This window comes from Sus scrofa, chromosome 18 (genome assembly GCF_000003025.6).
Source record: "Sus scrofa isolate TJ Tabasco breed Duroc chromosome 18, Sscrofa11.1, whole genome shotgun sequence".
Taxonomy (NCBI): domain Eukaryota; kingdom Metazoa; phylum Chordata; class Mammalia; order Artiodactyla; family Suidae; genus Sus; species Sus scrofa.
The window spans coordinates 14,583,501-14,603,710 of NC_010460.4; the positions used below are offsets into that span (position 1 = coordinate 14,583,501).

Here is a 20,210-nt window from a genome sequence, read left to right on the forward strand (position 1 = left end):
ATGAGAGAGAGAGTGTGTGTTTAATCAGACACTAATGGGTTTTTTGTTTGCTTTTTTTTGGGGGGGGTGCTTTTTAGGGCTGCACTTAAAGGTTATGGAAGTTCCCAGGCTAGGGACTGAATCAGAACTACAGCCATTGGCCTACACCACAGCCACAGCAAACGCAGCATCTGAGCCTTGTCTGCGACCTACACCACAGCTCAAGGCAACACCAGATCCTTAATCTACTGAGCGAGGCCAGGGAACGAAGCCACATCCTCATGGATACTAGTCAGGTTCATTAACCACTGAGCCACAAAGGGAACTCCCCTGCATTTTTTTTTCAAGAGCCCACTCCAATCTACCTAACAGTAGAAGCTTTAGGCCCACCAAAAACTGGATACACTCCCATACAACATTTACTGTTTTGTTTTTTCGTGGCGGTGGAGGAAGGAGATGGAGAAAAGAGAAGCTGTCAATTGTTTCTCTACCTCGGCCCTTACTGGATCTTGTCAAGCAAGAAGCACCTTGTACTAAATACTAAGGTATTTTCCCTTCAAACGAAGAAAGTGTAATGGATAAATATTGTAGGTAGAGTCACTTCATCATCTTTTGATTATGAATTATATGGAGGGAACAAAACACATGCAGTTAGAACATCACAAACCTTCAGGCATCTACCACTGAGCTTTGCAGTATTTTAATCTGCTGTATTGGCTTACTTTGTTTAACAAATAAAACAATTCCTGTTTCTTCCCCTCAATATATAAATACACTTACTGGAGCAGAGAAACAGTATTACAGCCACAAAGACTCTACAAATACACAACCTGTCCGTTACCCTAGCATGTCAAGGGTGGATACAGGATGAGGTACCAAACCAGAGCATCTGTCTCAGGTCAACAGGAACTCACTTCCCTCTCTCCTCCTTGCTCTCAACTGACTTTCCCCATTTAATTAACTCCTGAATATTCATAGAGGAGCTATTTCGGCTTATAGCTTGCAGTCTTTACGATTTTAAGATTTTAATCATCGAGGGAGCTGGTATGCCAAGTGTTTACCAACAAACACAACACTATAGTTGGTTTCATTTAAAGTTTAAGGCAGGGGCTGCAGATCTGTTAGCAGCAGTGCCGCTGGGCTGCAGGGGTGGTGGAAACAGCGCCGAACGGCAGAGAATATGCGTGCTTCTCTGATGGACGTGACTTGTGTACCATAGACGATGCTTTTGTGCGATCTGGACTCACAGAGCTTTTCTGGAGAACAAAGAGAAGCTGGTGCTGCCGAAACTGAAGACTAAGAGAATGCAAGACTCAGGGTCAGTCTGCAGAGAACTAGGGGATTCTGTTGTGTTTTTAGAGTAAATACATGCCTTTTTTTTTTTCTTTTTTTTTTTAATGTGATCATTTCAGCTCCTGAAGTTCACATTAAAAAAAAAATGAAAGGAGTAGCTACTACTTAGCTCCAGACCACTTCTCTGCAAAACTGAGACTGGGGTTCTCAGATCTTCCAATTTTCAAAAAAACTTGAATTTTTTTGTGATGCCTGATATCAACACTGAAACTAATTTGAATATTTTTTTTAAAATGTGAGCTGAACAAGACATGTCTCAGGGCAGAGAGGCTGCTGGTGTACGATCTGTGACTTAAAGGGAAAGCTCCTCCAGGCCACAGGTGAAACGGGGGCCACCACAACCACCACTGCCCCCTGCTCTGGGCCTGCCACCTCCGAGGGAGGTGGTCAGACCCTGAGCCTCCCCAGCCTTCCTCTGTCAAAGGACAGCCCCTCTAATCCCCGTATGTGCCCAGCTTCCTGCCCCTGACCCTCCCAACACCAAACCTTTGCCAGTGCCCTGCAGAGCCCCAGTTCTGTAATCAAACTCCTACTCAACTTTGGACTCTTCTGGAATGTTTCCTCCAGCTCCCGACTTTAACTGGTTGAAAATGAATGACAAAACTATTCCCAAGTGTCTGCTTCTCTTTCCAGTGGGGGTGTCATTGCCTCATATCCTGGGGTAGGGGCAGGGGCAGCTGACAAGCAGGGTCCTGCTCCCTCTCAACAGTACTTCCTGACGAAATGCCTCCCACCCACCACCATCCCTGCACCCCCACCACCATCTTTGGGGCAGGTGGGGGGAGCTTTGATTCTGAGAGCCCTGCAATATTCAGCTATAGCTCCCTTGCCCTCGTTATTAGCTACACACTTCCTGAAAACTGAGTACCCTATTTAAATCCTCAAATTACTCCCTGTTGATCTTAGGACAAAGTTTAAAGTCCTTGATGTGACCCGCAAGGCTTTGGTTTTCTTTCATTTCCATGTTCTTTCTGGCTTCAGGACCTCTGCACATGCTGCATCCTATGCAGAACCCTTGCCCACCAGCCCCTCCCCTCCACTGCCACTTCAGCCCCACTCTGCTTTGGGGAACCATCCTTTAGATCAGCTGTGTCCAATCAAAGTGGAACCAAGCCACACATGTAATTTTACATTTTCCAAAAGCCACATTAAGAAAAAAAAATAGGTGAAATTTTAATACATTTTATTTAACCCTATAGGTTCAAAAGATTATCATTCCAACATGATCTATACAAAATTCTCAATGAGGTATTTTACTTTCTTTTTTTCTTCCTAAGTCTTTTGACCTTGATGTGTATTTTATACTGAAAGCGCATGTCAATTTGGACTAGCCACACTTCAAGGGTTCAATAGCCACCTGTGACCAGCAGCTACTGGACTGAATGGTACAGGTTTAGACAGACCTCAGCTTAAATGTTAGTTCCTCTAGGCTAGTGCTTCTCAAACTTTAATATGCATCTGACTCACCAAGAGAACTGGTTAAGACAGACTGCTGGGCCCATTTCCAAGGCCTGAGTATCTGTATTTCTTTTTTTTAAAAAAAAAAAAACTATTTTTCTTTTTTTTTTCTTTATTTATTTATTTTTTGTCTTTTTGCTATTTCTTTGGGCCGCTCCCGCGGCATATGGAGGTTCCCAGGCTAGGGGTCCATTCGGAGCTGTAGCCGCTAGCCTACGCCAGAGCCACAGCAACGCAGGATCCGAGCCGCGTCTGCAACCTACACCACAGCTCACGGCAACGCCGGATCGTTAACCCACTGAGCAAGGGCAGGGACCGAACCTGCAACCTCATGGTTCCTAGTCGGGTTCGTTAACCACTGCGCCACGACGGGAACTCCCTGAGTATCTGTATTTCTAACAAGCTCCCAGGTGATGCGATGCTGCTGGTTTGAGGACGATGCTTTGAGAACCTCTGCAGACTTCTCTGCCCTTCCTTCCCACCCACTGGGAAGCAGTCAGGTACCTCCCACAGCACCCTGCTTTATGACACTGGGTACCATTGTCATGGGTCACCCCAATTTGTGAAGAGGCACCACACTAAGAATTTAAAACTATTCTTTTTAAAAATCAAGCTTTTGTGTGTGTGTTGTAAAGCTCACCATGCTGGAACTGACTCTTAAGAGTCCTCATTTATCCCTCGGCAGCAAGGGTTAAATCCCTGGCATTTGAATTCACCACACATTTTAGTCACTGGTTTAGGAGTTCCTGTTGTGGCTCAGTGGTTAATGGACCCAACTAGTAACCACGAGGTTTCGGGTTCGATCCCTGGCCTCACTCAGTGGGTTAAGAATCCAGCGTTGCCGTGAGCTGTGGTGCAGGTCACAGATGCGGCTCAGATTCGGAGTTGTGGTGGCTGTGGCATAGGCGGGTGGCTGTAGCTCTGACTCGACCCCCTAGCCTGGGAGCCTCCATATTCCATGGGTGCGGCCCTAAAAAGACAAAAATACATAAATAAGTAGTCACTGGTTTAGTTCATACCCCAAAAGGGTCACACGGGTCACTGAATTACCATACCCCAGGGGTCCTTCTTTTTTAAATTATGGTGTGGCTTAAAAGAAAAATTTACTAAACAAACCTATCTTGTACATGACCCTGCACCTCCTCTCGCCCTCTTTCTTTGCTGTTTTCCCTTCCTTCTGGCCATCACGGTTTTAGTCCTCTGACAGTTGACACTTTGCCCACTCTACTGAAACGGTCTTGCAAAAGATGGCTGATGAGTCGTTTCTGACGGAGGGGAGATCATTCTCACTCAGGACTCACACTGCTTTGACCCCTCTGGTCAAGCTACGTCCATCAAGGGAAAAGAATTCTCCTAAGATTTCAGTGCTGCATTTCTCCCAGCTCTTCTATTGTTACTGGTGTTGAGTTTCTATTTTCCACCCACCAGCAGTGGTACCATGATGACGAAAACTACGTATGACACCATAGCAACTCCCGTTCGCAGAGGGCTCACCATGTGCGTGGGACTATCTGAATCCTCAACCACAATTCTATGGAGAAGTTACTGAGTACTCCTGTTTTACAGACACAAAAACCTAGGAGGAGAGGTTAACCTGCCCAAGATGACAAAGATCGGAACTGGCAGAGCTAGAGTTCAAGCTCAGGCAGGCTGGACCCCCAAAGCCTATACATATGCCTTGAACCATTCTGCTCCACTGCCGCATGAGGACCCAAGGCTCTGTCCTCAGTCCTTGGAAACCCAACTTTTCTCACTACTTTAATTACATTAAAATGGATGATTTATGCATTGACAGCCCCACATACTCATCAGGCTGCCCAGTCTGGTTAATTAACTCATTCTTCAAACACGTGTGGCAGACCCCATGTGAACATGGCATAGTGCTGAGCCCATGAGGAACACAGAACCCAACATGAATGACGACTCCAAGGGGCTAATGGGGGAGAGGTGACACGCGTGCATCACTAAAGCAGAAAGTAATCCGCACCACGAGAAGGCTCTCCGTTTATAAGGGAGATGGAAAAGGAGAATTTGTTTTGAATAATGCTTTACGGACACCGCTCTATGAAAGCCGGATCTGAAAAGATGTTTAAGATTTAGAGTTATAGAAAAAAGAAACGTAATTCCAGCCTAAGGGAACAGTGAGGAGAGGCCAAGGAAAGGGTGTTTATGGAGAATGGTGAGCCATTCAAACTGGTCTGCCTAGAACAACCTTTTAGGCCTGTTTTCCCAGCATAATTATTATAGGGCCCCTTTCACACGTGAAGCTTCCATTGGGAAAATTATATGATCACCCTAAACTAAACACAGGGTATAACAAGGAAGTAGGAGGAGAAGAGTCTAGAAAGATAAGACTGAAGAGTGGCCCCAAAAGGGCCTTGGGCCAAAGACTATAGGTTCTTCTATAAGTGTTGGGACATCATTAAAGACTTAATAATGTGTATTTTAGGAAGATGATGCAGCACTTAGAAGTAAGAGATGGGAAAACCAGGGGCTTAAATACGTGTGAGGCTTTTGTAACCATTCTGGTCACACCTAACAAAGACTTGGACCAGGATAATGGCCGTTGAAATGGGATGAAGGAAATGAATCTGAAACACGCTCCAGCTTAGCTTTTTCTATAAAAGGCCAGATAGTAAGATTTTTAGGCTGTGAGGCTTTATGGCCTCTGTTACAATTACTCCATTCTGCCATTGTAGCTGAAAGCAGCCATAAACGACATATAGATGAATGAATAAAGCTGTGTTCCGATAAAACTTTACAGATGGGAAAATAAGTTAGAATTTGACATAGTTTTCATGCACATGAAATACTGCTATTCCTCGATGTGTTTCAACCATTAAAAAATGTAAAAACCATTCATAGCTTGTGGGCTGAACAGAAACAGGTAATGGGCCAGAAGGCCTTAGTCTGCCAATCTCTGGCCTAGCTGGGATGTCTAAAATCTACTCACACCTACTAATCCCTTCAGCATTTTGAACCTTTAAGCATCCTGCCATGGGATAATCCCAACATTATTAAATCACCTGATTTTATCCTTGGCTAGAACTGCAAGTACCTTGAATAATGGAATCCCAGTCATAATTTTTTTTATTCCTCACAAAAGACAATACTTAGTACATTTAAATCAGTCTGAGTTATTTTGCTTAATTGAATTATTTAACAATGGGTTCAAGACAGAACAGTAGGGAAAAATTAATCATCTCGTTAACCAACTTCAAAAATATATTCTTCATGTCGACATGTTTTATTTTTATTAAACATCTTTATAAACTGCCACAGTACTTCATACTTCAGGTGAATGTATACTTGCTAAGGAATAGATGCTATGCAACCGCCTTGGCAAAAAAGAAGCAAACAGGTGAGTCAAAGAAAAAAAAAAATTTGCAGGTGACTTGTATTTTCAAAGACCTTTTGAAATACACACACACACACACACACACACACACACACACACACACACTTTTCCCATCTAAATTGGCAACAGGGCAAAAAATATTCTTTCCATAAATGCCAGCATAAAATTGAATTATGTTTGAAGATCAGCATCTTTTTGGCAAGGTAGGGATGGATGGAGAGAGCAGGTAGGTAGTAGGAGGCTGGTGCATATGCAGGCCATTGCATTTACTGAGGTAACTTCTACAGTATTTTCAGACTCTCTAGGTGATTTCAACAAACGCAGCTAACAATCTTGCCATTGCCTCCTACTCCTGGTCCTCATTAAACCATGTAATTTCACATCCCTCTCTCTCGCCCACCATAACTGAGGCTCATTGTCTCCTAAACCAATGTTCCCGGAATACGGCTTTCTCCTTTCCTCAGGTGCTTGAAAAGTAATAATGTCTCATACTCTAATACTCTGGCACAGCAACAAGTGGGGAAAATTATTGGATAAAGATCAGCCTAAAAACTTAGTTTGTTTTCCGTTTCCAAAACTTGAGTAAGAAATGTGATCAGTGATATAATGTTGAAGTAATATAAAATAAAGGATACAGGGCAGAGGTGCTTTCATCCAAAGTTCACCCTTAAGTATTAAATATTCAAATGCTACTCTAGCCCACTTGGATATTTTCCTTGGTTCTCACTGCATAGTTTTGAACAACCCTCAACCCCCACTGCACTAGGAGTCTAACTTTCTAGAAGGTGGGCTGGCTAGATTTGAGAATAGAAGTGAGAGATTTAATCAGCTTTCTGATAAATTAAAAAGGAACAGTTCTTCAGGGAAATGAAATCTGGAGCTCAGTTCCTCCATCTTAAAATATGCCTTTCCCCAAATCCATCTCAATAGGGAAAGTTCAAACATGACTGTATCTAAAAGCACCTGCTGTTCCATCATCTATCACTTTTCGTAAAGTTTTAGGGTAACTTTTCCATCTATATTTGCATTATAAGAACACTTCTTTACCAGGTGCAAATGTCTCTACTTACAGGTGTTTTCCAGACACTATTACCCTGCCATTCGCCAAATTTATAGCTACTAATAGCCCTTACTGACCACTTGTTCCAAATGTAAATCAGAGCAGGTAGACCCCTAGTCACAGGAAAGAAACATACATGTGTAATGAGACATGTGTGTGCCTGGGGCATGTGGCCCTTTCCAGCCTGCATGGCATCACTGATGGCCACGACTCCTTCCTATCTGCTTACTTATTCCCCTAGTAGCTTTTGGCAACACAAACTACTCCCACTGAATCCCAAAAGTGTGACATCAGGAAACCTGGATATTAACAGCTCTGCTACTTATTGACAGTGTCATCTTGTCACTATTACATCAAGTTATTTAAATCATCTGCAGGACCTCAGAGTCCTTATCCATAAAGATGAGGATGATGAAATTATGGTTCTCAAGGGGTTACAGGGAAGACTAAATGAGACAATGGTGAAGCGTTCTACCAAAGACTGAGACATATTCTGTGTTCAATGGAGCAGACTGACTAACACATGAAGACTAACCCAGACTTGGGGCCCTTGAGAGTGCTCCTGCTTTGCTGATGCTACAAGCAGAAGCAAAAGCTGGGAGTAAATAAAACGAGGGTGAGGGTAAGAAGAAAACATTAAATTAAGTAATGGAAGGATGAATGCAATCAAATGTTGGGGGTTTCAGGGCAGAGGTGTGGATGGTAAGATACAATCCTAGAAGCATACCAGATACTAAGTGATATCCTATAATCCAAATGCTTTAGTGAAATGGCTAAGGTTTACCTTCTATAAACTATGCTTTTTTTCCAGCTAAAGAGTTCTGTTATTAAGGGACATTTTTAGTCCTATTTCCATATAAATATCCCTTCACACTGGATTTCATCCCAAGGATGTTCAAGTGAACTACCAGTTCAAATGCTGGTGTGTTCTCTGTTCTCTAGGCACCAGACACGCCAAAATGAAGGCATGGCTGAATTTAGATGTCATTACTTAAAATGAAATGTGCCACTTAATCTCAACCAACTGTAGAAGGCAAAAGAGGAAGAGAGACTGAAAGATCTACCCAAACACCAGCATTAGTTGCCTCCGAGTGATGGAATAAAGGAGAACATTTACTGCCACATTATACTTCAGTACAATGGTCATTCTGGATAATGGTCAAATTTACAATGATCTGCATGGTTTGGTTTAAATATGGACACAAAAGAACATATCGTAGCTGGGAACTTTTATTTGCTAACAGATTGGTTAGGAATTTACGGCTATGAGATTTTGCTGATGTACTTGTGGTGGAAAATGTCTAAGGATCTTGAGCTTAAAACAGACTTTGAACACAGGCACAGACCTCGGAAATAATCTAATGCAACATCTACTTTTTAAAGATGCAAAAGTTAAGAGCCAGAGAATGGAAAGAATTTGTTTAAGATCACACAAATAGCTCCAAGACTAAAACCCAGGTGTCTTGACCACCAACTGGAGCCTCCTCCATGACACCATTTGTTTGAAAGTCTACCACAATTGAATAGCATCTATGGGGTGTGAGATGCTACAAAAATACAAGATGGATCAAACCTAGTCTCCTGGCCTCGGGGGACACAGTTTTGCAATAAAAAACAAACTGACATGTGTTCTGCTTTCATTATAGAAACCTTAGAAGCTGCTGGTGAAAGATAGCACTTGATATGATATTTTTCCCCCAAAAGTGTGCACTGGGTCAGTTAACATTCTGGTACCACTGACAAGCTAGAAACCTTCCATAATTTGGAAGGGAGGTGGGAGGGGAGTGAGAGTTATAATAAGTTAGCTAATAACCAATTATCCTTCAAAATTTAACTGTGAACTTTACTTCCATTACGCACTTCTGTCCTTCTCCAGTAAGAGGGCCCCCATCCTTCTGAAAGGAGAAGAAATACACTTACTTTTTCATTTGTGGTGCTTCCAAGAACCTGTGATCGAGCTCCAGATTTGAACCCTCCATGAAACCATTGCAGATACTCAACTTTCTCCTTTCATGACATTCAAGTTTTTCTATCTACTGGGACTTTTAGGGCCAGCTCCACCATCGCCCTAAATTTAGTGGCATGGCCCTGAAAACACACCGAGCTCCCTTCCAGGAGCCTTACTATAGACGGGGCTCTGCCACCCGGTGCCTCCGATGGCCAGGGGGACTGAGTTCATCACTCCCTTCAACTCCTATTTATTCTTGCCGTCAGGACACCACTACCAAGGCGGAATCCTCTTTTCGGCTGTCAGATCTACGACCCCCTCAGAGAGGCTTCTTCTGAGAAGGAGACAGCTGAGAAGGACCTGGGGGATGAGTGAGGGTCGGAGCCTGAGGGGTGGACGCGCGAGTGCCAGACTCCCACCAAAGACAACCCGCGGGGGAAAGGAACTGGCCCGCGCGCCAAAATAAACCACCACATCACTGAGAAATGGAAACGTTCGCAATGGCAATATTCCAAAACAAAACCACTCACCCGCAAAAAAGCCACTGGTAGCAACCGCTTCTCCGAACCTACTCGCAGCCAGTGCCTCCAAGGACTCATCTCTGCTGCCGGCATCGACTCTCTTTTCTAGCTCAGGAGCCAGAAGGGGCAGGTCCTAGGGCTCTGACTATTGGAAGATCAAGCTGTCACTCATTCATGGACCCGCCTTACTCCCCAGGAACAGGTCGAGGTCTTTTCCGTTTCCCAAATCCCCGGAGTAGAAAGTGAGGTTCTGATTGGCTTTCTGAGAAGATGAGCACATTTTCGGGCCAGTGAAGAGCTAGCTTTGGCGCTATTAGGCGGGCTTGTGCCTGGGGAAGTAAAAATGCCGGGAGCGTCGCCCTGGCAATATGAAAACCTCAGGAGCTCTCGCGCAGTTGAGGTGCTGGGAAGTGTTTCGCGTCTTAAAGGAAATATCTGCCAACGTAGAGACGTGCCGGTGGAATCTTGGAAGTTATGAGGTGATGCCTTCCTTTATTCATGGGAAACTGCAACCTGGGGATGAAGGTGGGCACTCCTCACAGAAAAGCTCTTGCTCTCCTGGCGGCTTTAAGCCTTAAACGGCGATTAAAGGCAAAGCCTTTAAAGTGCCCGATTTATGGGCTGTATCTCTCTCTCTCTCTCTCTCTCTCTCTCTCTCTCTCTCTCTCTCTCTCTCTCTCTCTCTCTCTCTCTCTCTCTTTCTCTCTCTCTCTCCTCTCTCTCTCTCTCTCTCTCTCTCTCTCTCTCTCTCTCTCTCGGTAAATGTACTAAGCGATTCCCTTAGGCAATTCCCTGACACTGTTTTGGTTGGGGGAGGAAAAGGGATGCATGGAATACACTAAAAGCTTATAGGACAGATGAAGGGAGGATGGAGTGAGTGAAACGAGTATTATATATTTGGAGGCCACAATTTACTGAACAAGAGAAGTTTGCACGGGGCCCTGTATGTTTCTAGGCAGTCTTGAACTACCACAAAAGGCTTTGAAGCATACGTGTAAGAACTTTTGGGTGGGCGAGAAAGATAATAAGGATTGATATGTTTGCTTGACCACAAACATATTAAGAAGAGAGATTCCCTGTCTTGATTTCTACAAGCTGTCGTATGTAGTGTTTAGTGTCTTCTTTTGAGTTTTTCCTATTTCATCCTAAGTCCACAGGTATGTGACCACCAGGCAGGTTCTCAGAATAATTAAACATATATATGAAAAGATAACTTCCACTTTTTAAACTCTGTGACACACTATGTACTGAATTCACTAAGACCTAAGCGTTTGTAGTTAGTTCTATATATCATCTATTCTTCTCAGAGCATAACAGTTCCTCTTATGATCTCAAAGAACAGACTCTTACTTCTGGGAGGACACAAATTCAAGGCCTGATAGATGCCAGCAAGTGCTAAGTACCATCTAATGTTAGCTGAATTCAGTTTGTACATGATTAACTAGAGTTCAAGTCAGAGGAACTGGAGGAGGTGCGGCTTCCAAATCCTGTACTCTTACCCACTTCCTCTTCCTTTTCTCAATACCAGGTGATGACAAAGTGAGGGGAGAGCCCTTCTATTACAGTTGCAACTTCAAAACTCCCTACTAGTAGCCACCATCCATCCTCTGGAGGATGAAGACAGCCATTCCCAAGTGTCAGTCTTAACCATTATTTAGGGATACTTGCTGTGGACTTAAGGCTTAATTGGATTTTGTTTTGTTGTTCTTAAGGATACCCATGGAATGTTAGCTTGTCACATGGAACTTTAGTAGCATATCAGACATCACCTGCCTCTTAGAATCTCATTGTACTGGTGAGGAATTTGAAGTTTAAGAGATTTATTCAGAATTACTAAGTTGGTTGAGGGTCAGCCTGGATAAGGATCCAAAGTTGCTAATTCATAATTCTGGGAAAATGCTTCCTCTTCTGCTGCCTCCTCTTCCCATCCAACACACACACACACACACACACACACACACACACACACACAAAAGCAATATTTAAAAAAAAAAAATCAACTAATTTGAAAATTTAGTTCCAGTAGGACCAGCCATGAAAATTTACTTCTGATATAGCAAACAGTGTAGATATGAAAATAAACTTAGTGAGTCCCAGCTCACTACTTCAGATAACTTTTGGTGTGGTCCCACTTTCATCCAAAGAAGAAATGAAAATGCAGAAAGTTATTATAGCCATGTTATGTTTCTTTCTGTTATGTGAGTCTATCAAAAAATCAATATTAGCACATATAGTATTTTAAAGATTAGTAGCAGATTATCTTATTCAGGACCTGAACAATATACAGTTTTATGATGGAATACACCTGGGCCAAAATAATTTCATAGTTATTTACACAGAGTCCCTAGCCTTTGCAGGTAGGGTTGAGCTGGTCCACCAAGCATTAAAACATCCTCCATGGACCTAGGCTATTCTGCCTTGGCTCCCTCCTTCCCTCCAGCAAACTCCAAAAGTAGTTAGTCCTGAATCCCATGTACGGGATTGTCTCCTTGTCTTAACATGATCTGGTTGTTTGCTGCCAGTATCGAGTATCTATCTAGTATGGTGGATACCCTACCTTCTTCAGGGTCAGATCTGCTCCCCATAATCTAGTGTAAGGGGTGTGTGTTTGGCTCCCACCATTGACCTATTAAGCACATGGCTACTCTGTTGAAATCCAAAATTGGAAATGCACTTAGGGATCAGCCATTGTAGAACCTCAGAAGGGACTTTAAAGCCATCTGTCCCTTCATTCCACAAGTTAAAACATAGCGTGCTTATCTCACAGAGTAATGCAAAGAGTAACAGAGGTCATTTTGATACAGTTTTGCAATCCCTGAAGCACCTTACATCTGCCGCTTCTTTGCACTGGGAACCTTAGGTACGTTGTCTGACGTCAGCCTGTACCTCTCTCTGTGAAGTAGGGATAGTACCTAAGTGGCCGATGTGAAATCGCGATAATGCGGGATGTACCTGGCACGTGAAAAGTGTTCGGTAAATGGTAGTCATTCTTAACAACCACAGTAATGATACACGTAAAGTGTTTTAACTACTTACACATACTCTTGTTTGAAGATCTCAAGAGTCTGGACCAGTGGCCCCCCCCCCATTTCCTGCTCTCTATTTAGTGGAGACCTACCTGGCCTCCAGCAGGAGCTATAGGATAGGAACTTCCTTCATTACCTTGCTGCCACCCAGCGAGGTAATTGTTGGGATGTGAATGCTGAAAAGGGTACAGACCCACTGTAGGGCCAGAGCCTCTGGGGTTGGGAACGCAGGAACTCCATGTCTCAGCATGGAGCACGCAGGGCAGGAAAAGAGCCAAGGTGATGTTGGGGAGTTCTAGGGGAGGAGAAAACTCTGTGAAACAAGGGAAAAGAGGAATCTTGGCAGAAAGTCCAAAGAGGCACTTTCTCTCCTTCTACAGATTCCTTATCCCACTGCTCAGAGTAAAAACACATTTCTTTATTTATTTTTTTTATTTTTATTTTTTTAATTTTTGTCTTTTTACCATTTCTTGGGCCGCTCCCGAGGCATATGGAGGTTCCCAGGCTAGGGGTCGAATTGGAGCTATAGCCACCGGCCTATGCCAGAGCCACAGCAACGCGGGATCCGAGCCGCGTCTGCAACCTACACCACAGCTCACACCAACGCCGGATGGTTAACCCACTGAGCAAGGGCAGGGATCGAACCCGCAACCTTCTGGTTCCTAGTCGGATTCGTTAACCACTGCGCCACGACAGGAACTCCAAAACACATTTCTTTAGATGCTTGCTTTTCTGTGGTAGTGAACAAAGCAGTCATAATTTCTCCCTGTGGAATTGTTTTTCAAATGCTGTATCATATTTATATATTATACTTTATATTAAAAATATTAGGAGTTGCCGTTGTGGCTCAGTGGGTTAAGGACACAACGTAGTCTCTGTGAGGATGCAGGTTCCATCCCTGGCCTTGCTCAGTGGGTTAAGGATCCAGCATTGCCAGAAGCTGTGCTGGCATTGCTGTGGCTGTGGTGTAGACCAGAGCTCCAGTTCTGATTTGACCCCTAGCATGGGAACTTCCAAACACCTCAGGTGAGGCCCTAAAAAATAAAAATTAAAAAAAATATATGTTTATTGTATAAGGCTTAGAACATTAAAAATTTAAATATGCATATTCCTACCACTTAGAATTTATTTTTAACAAATTTTATTTCCTTCTATTCTTTCCTATAAATCAGTTATTAAAAAGATAGGAATCCGTAGTTTAGATACTGTTTCATGGCAATATTAGTATATTATGAACATCTGCCCACGTCATTGAATGTTCTTCTTCAGTTATGATTCCATCACACGACTATGCCTTTGCGTATTATGTCTCGCAGTTCACCCAGTCTCCTTTTCTTGGGCATGGAGATTGTTTCAGTTTCTTTAAAAGATTCAGAGATTTCAGTGGGTTGCTTCTTTCCTTAAATGACAGGGAGCTCTGGGAATGTCTGTTGAGCCAAAGGCACTGGCTGCAGGCCTCAGCCCTTCTCCACAGAGAGGCTGATAAAGTCTCTAGGCATTCTTTTCTCTGTGTCCTGGCATCGCAGAGCTAAGAAAGCTGAAGCCAGAGAGACGTGAAAGCTCCTGGAGGGTCACCCATTCACCTCTGCTCCCTCAGTGTCCTGTTCTTGAAGCTCAAGGAAAGGTGTTGAGGCGAGAGAAATTGGAGGAGAGATTGGAAATCAGGGCTCCATTAATAAAACCTCACAAAACTCCCGGAACACGTGTCTCCATTTTGCAGATGAGGAAAGTAGGCCTCAGAATCTGTCCAAACCTGCACAACTAATTAGAGAATCCAAGTTTGACTCCTAGGTTTGGTTCTGAAATTTGTACTCACCTTAGCATGCTTCTCACTCCTAAAAACCAATAGATATAACTTTATTCTTTTTCTTTCCTGTGGGAAATTTGTTGTCAGTCTGCTAAGATTTATTCGTTGTTTGCGTCCCCCCCCCCAAAAAAAAGAAAAAGAAAAAAAATCCCTTTCCTGACTATCCAAGAATTTCTTTTGCCTCGGGGTTTTCTGAGTTGGCTCCCTCCTTGCTGGAAGAATAGATCCTCATTCTTTGGTGAGGAATCAGATGACTTCGCTCCCCCTACACACACAACATATTTGCTCATTTTCTTAAGAGGAAGTGACCTCACTGGATATGTTGGAAGATCAAACTCATAAAAGAAGTTCTTATAAACCCTACATCAATTAAACAATATTACACATAGTTTCTTAGCTTTTGCTGTTTATAAAATATGACTCTGGAGAAAGCAATAAGCCTATTTTTCTGGTTTGGCTTGTAAACTGGTTCTGAAGGAAATTCTGAAAGAGGCTTTCCAGGAGTGTTTAGAGCCATGAAACATCATTAAAATGGATGTATAACCTCCCAAGAAGGCAGTAACACTTATTTGCAAGTGTAGTTTCTGGAGTGTTTTGTGAAAGCCTCTACACATAATCTAATGGAATGCAATTTCAACCCCAAAAGACACTTTTTCTCCATCCTCCCTGCCCCGCCCCCTGTACACACTGTACCCGCACCCTGGCCCGAGCTGCCATTACATTTGCCTGAATTTTCTCAGTAGCCTCCTAAGCAGTCTTCCTGGGGAAAATCCACCTTTGCGCTCTATTGGCTGGGCAGGGTGGTATTGTATTGGTACAGTATCTTTGTGATCATGGTTCAGCGAATCCCCTCCTTCCCCCAGCCTGAAATACTGCAGTGCTTTCCCCACTCCTAGGACTGGCCTTCTTGCTTCTTCCCTCTGGCCGTTAGACCTTTGCACAAGTGTTTTCCCTACCTAGAATGCTCTTCCTGTCCACGTAGTTGAAGTGCTGAACAAGAATTCAATTTTCCTAATTTCTAAGCTAAAGAGCTAATGTAAGTGTGTTTCTGGGGATAAGCAGTTATCTAGCAGGGGGAAAACATGATTTGGAGGTTCGAAGGAAATTGAGTAGTGCGGTGGATAAGCGTGTGGACTTTGGGGCCAGTCTGCCTGGGTTCTACTGGCTCTACTCCATTCTAACCACATGATCTTGGCATTTCTTTTGTTAACACCTTTGCCTTATTTGTTCTGTTGTATGATGGGCCATAGTAAGGCTATCTGTGTCCTAAAGTTATGTTATTTAAAGAAGCTAACACATGGAAAGAGCTCAATAAATTTTAACTTTAAAAAGTCTCAACAGTAGATTAAGGGCCAGTATAATATCTTTCGTAGAGTGTAAAATCAACCTTGTTAACTTTCTGTTCCTTTCTTCTGGACAAAAACAGATACAGCAAGCAACTGGGAGGCCCTCTGAGGGCAGTGAAAGGCTGGTCCTAGCAGATAAGGCTTCAGGGGCAGCACTCTGTAGGGAAAGACATATGATTACTTAGTCAAAACATCTGCCAGGCCACAGATGGTAGTGAGCTGAGATAACATGAAGCCTAAGGGGTTTAAAAACTACACGAGGGAAAAAAGTAAAAGAAATCTAAAATAGTATTTTTTAAAAATCACAACAGCAGACAACAGACTTATGAAATCATTTTCAGCTTCCTTCACCTTTTGAGGTCTGGGAATTTTTTGCCAGAATGTTCTCTGGTAGCTTTGAGAACTCTCATTTCTAGCTACTTCTATGTATTATTTTGTACCTAGAAGAAAGAAGCTACTTTCTTTACCTGTAGATCTGTGACTCCACCATGAATGAGACAGAGCTGTTTAAATTCCACATTTAAATGCTCACAGAATCCTTATTAAGTAAATTGAGAAGATAGTTTGACTGCTTTTATTTGTTAGTGAGTTTTTAAGTAAAGAGTAATGAGAATGCAGAATTTGTTACCGGTTTGGCAACCATCAGTAAGTACCAGCCCCTGAGTGTGGTCTCTTTATGCCAATTGAGTCTCCTTAATTAGCCTCTGCCGTCATCTCTCTGTGAAGTCCGATGAGAGGAACAGGTAAGTCACCTGTTGGTGGCTGCAGTATGTAAAAATTAGCAAGAAAGGTTATTCTCATTCGTGATGCTCTGCAGACTATCACTAGACTTAAAAGATGAATGATAACAAAGGCTCCAACCCTTGATGATACTTGGTGAGATGACTTGCTGAAACTCAGGCAGTTGTGATCCTTGATCATTCAGTGACAGCTGAAGCAGAGAACTACAATGCCAAATGACCTGCATTTCTTCACCTCTGACACTGGAAGCAAGGATACAAAGGCCAGGCATCTATAGCTTGCTACAACTTCCTACTGTTGAAAATTTTTGTTAGGACCAATAGGAAAGAACCTGTGTTCTCATATCCAAACCCAACTATATTAGGCAATACATTAGTAACAGACCTACTTTTAACAAAATATCATGAAAATGTTTCTTTTTTTATACAAAAATGGTATATTTAGCAAATATATATAGTACAATACATATATATGTATATGCATTCTCTCTATATATTCCGCTTTACCTAAACACACATATTTCTATATGCTTTGTTGCTTCTCTGCCTTCTCTAAAAATGGGGGAGAAGAAAGAACAACAAAAAAAGGAAGAATGAGAAAACAAGTAAAACCTTCAGAAATGCACAAGATCTGGTCTCTACCAGCAAATCAAACCAAAAAGGAACCAGTTATTCATTGAATGTCTCCTGATGTTTAAGAAATTACATTAAGAATTTCTTAAACTTCCTAAATTTGAAGTTTTGAAGGAAGAGGATTAACAGTATTTTTAGTGCCTACCATAAACTATGCCAGGAGCAAGATATATAAAGATAGATGAAGTTCAGTCCTTGTGTTCAAGGAGCATGCCCCAGTAAGGGAGAGGCCAGCTCATCAATTATTAACTGCAGTCCAGCAAATGCAAGTATGAGTGCAGTTACTGAGGATTCAGAGGATGTTTTGGTGGATGTGGGAGAGGAGTGTGTGCCGGGGAGGGGCTGGGGGTGAGAAGAGTTGGCAAGGATATGAGAAGTTTAGATGCATAATGGAAGAGGTAGAGTCTGAGCAGTGTTAAAAAACAACTAGAATTCTAGTCAGAATCCCAAACTGGATTGTGGTGATAGTTGCATAATTGTACTAAATTCACTGAAACTCATTTGGATTATATGCTAAAGATGGGTAAATTTTATGGTATATAAATTATACCTCAAAAAAGTGTTGTTGTTGTTTTTAAAGAACATTAGCTTTAGAAATAGACACATGTGGATGCATGTGGCTCAGCAATTTACTAGCTGTGTGGTCTTGGTCAAGTGGTCTTGGTCAAGTTAGTTAACTTTATGTGAAACAAGAATTCTGAAATCTAGCTCAGGGCTGTTGGGAAGACTAAATGGGATGGTGTATATGAGGTGCCTGCTACATTTTTGTGCTCCGTGTGAAATAGTTGCCTCCTCTCCCTGGGATGCTTAGCGAGTGTTTGTCTGTGCTGTCCACATGACAGCCCTCTTTGCTGTGTCTTTTAATGGCTTGGTAGCTTCTTCTGACTTCCTTTCAGTAGAACTTAACTGTGATGCCCCTCCCCCCATGACTCTCCTATTTTTCTTCTTCCTTTGCTCGCTTTGCATCTTCAAGTGCTACCTGTGCTTCCAGGGGTATTTTCTCCATGCCCTCACACAGTCTGTTCTTTCCATCTGCACTGTGTTATTATTTTCTTCACTTAACTAACCCTTAATCATTCTTCTGTTTATATTTTAGGATTTTTCTTTCTTATGGCCCCACCTGTGGCATATGGAAATTCCCGGGCTAGGGATCGAATCCAAGCCAAGCCCGCTGGACCTTTTAACCCACTGTGCCAGGATGCAGATTGAACCCATGCGTCTGCAACAACCTGAGCCTCTGCAGTCAGCTTAACCCTCTGTGCCACCATGGGAACTCTGGATTTTTAAACTATGTAATATTTCAAACATACAAAGAATATAGAATAGTATATAAACACTATGCAGCCCCTACCCAGCTTTAACACATCTTAGCATTCTGCCATATTTACTTCAGAACTTTTAGTGTTGACAGGTCTTTGGGTTAGTTTACTTTTTTGTTTACTTTTTAGAGATGGTTGTGGTGGGGTAGGATCTAGAATCAAAATATAGTAATTTCTAAGGTAGACTACATATTGGGTTATATAAATCAACTTTGAAATTCTAGATTTTCTTTGTTCAGTAAAACCCTCATTTTAACAGTGATATCCTGTGTGTGTTTATCACTTCCATTCATAGCACATTCAATAAAGGAGTGCAATTTTTCCACAAGTTTATTGGGGACTGGAAGTGGGGGCATTATGTGGAGCTAATGGCACCGTCCCATGGTGTGAGATTTAGGTTTCTTGTGGACACTTTCTCATAATACAGTTAGGCTTTCATTGCTAATTTTAGTTTTGAAACAGAAAGTTGCTCTGGTCAGTTCATCTAAAATGACCCAAAGAACCTGCTTTAAAGCTATATCAATTACTAACTTTTTAAAGAAAGACTGTCCAAATTAAAGAAAAGCACAATAGCACTGGAAGGCTTTTTCAGATTGTGTGTGTGTGTATGTCTGTCTGTCTCAATTTTTTTTTTATTGTTGTTAAAGTAAAATGTCTGCCGAACAATCATGAAGTCCTCATTTGCGATCCTTCCCTTTAGTCAGAATTTTGTCCTTTCTCTTATTTCTTGTTTATAGGGTACAGGGCTCACTTTGCTTTAGCTCTGTGTAACTGGTTCTCTTTTTACCATCTCATAGCCATCATTTGACCATAGAACTCATTACATAACCTGACCATTTAAATGATGTTTTTTCTTTATGCATCTTTGTGAGATAGGTTTCCCAGTATTTCGGTATTTAGTCACGTCTGCAACTTTACCAGGTAAAAGAAGATGGCCATTGGTCCTAAGCTAAACCTGAAGGTCCTTCGGGCCTTGAAGGGGACCCTCCGGAGACTCCTGTAGGGAGTCTTTATTTTTTTTTTTTTTTGCCTTTTTGTTTTGTTTTGTTTTAAGGCCATACCCACTGCATATGGAGGTTCACAGGCTAGGGGTCAAATCAGAGCTGTAGCTGCTGGCCTGCACCACAGCCACAGCAACTCTGGATCCAAGCCATGTCTGGGACCTACACCACAGCTCACGGCAACTCCAGATCTAACCCACTGAGTGAGGCCAGGGATCAAATCTGCGTCCTCATGGATGCTAGTCAGATTCGCGTCCCCTGAACTACGATGGGAGTTCCCTCCTGTTGGGCATCTTTAGATCTTGAGTTACTGTCCCCTTCTCTATTCTTCTTAGGTTTTCTTTTTTATTCTTTTATTCTGTATTTCTTCTTTTTTTGTTGGCTCTCTTGGATTTCCCTTTGCATCTCCATCATCAGCATTTATTTCAGAATTGAGAGTCATTGTCCTTTGGAGTTTGTTTGTTTGTTTTAGATTGTGGTTTTCAAGTACCATTTTTTGTTTGTTTGGTTTTGGGTTTTTTTTTTTGGTTTTTTTTTGTTTTTTTTTTTTTTTTGGTCTTTTTATAGGGCTACATCTGTGGCATATGGAAGTTCCCAGGCTAGGGGTCAAATCAGAGCTGCAGCTGCCAGCCTGTGCCACAGCCACAGCAGTGCCAGATCC

At 42.4% G+C, this 20,210-nt stretch overlaps 2 protein-coding genes across 3 annotated transcripts in view; one reads left to right on the forward strand and one right to left on the reverse strand.

Moving 5' to 3' along the window:
• Positions 1–9,821, reverse strand: part of BPGM (bisphosphoglycerate mutase) — a 37,403-nt gene extending 27,582 nt beyond the window's left edge. The window contains exon 1 of the mRNA XM_021079176.1: positions 9,687–9,821. The gene's annotated coding sequence lies outside the window, so the exon portion shown is untranslated. The remainder of the gene's footprint in view (positions 1–9,686) is intronic.
• Positions 10,016–20,210, forward strand: part of AKR1B1 (aldo-keto reductase family 1 member B) — a 158,801-nt gene continuing 148,606 nt past the window's right edge. Inside the window, exon 1 of one of the 2 annotated variants that reach the window (XM_021078497.1) lies at positions 10,016–10,156. The gene's annotated coding sequence lies outside the window, so the exon portion shown is untranslated. Of the gene's footprint in view, positions 10,203–20,210 lie in introns of both variants that reach the window. The other variant, XM_021078498.1, reaches the window with a different exon arrangement.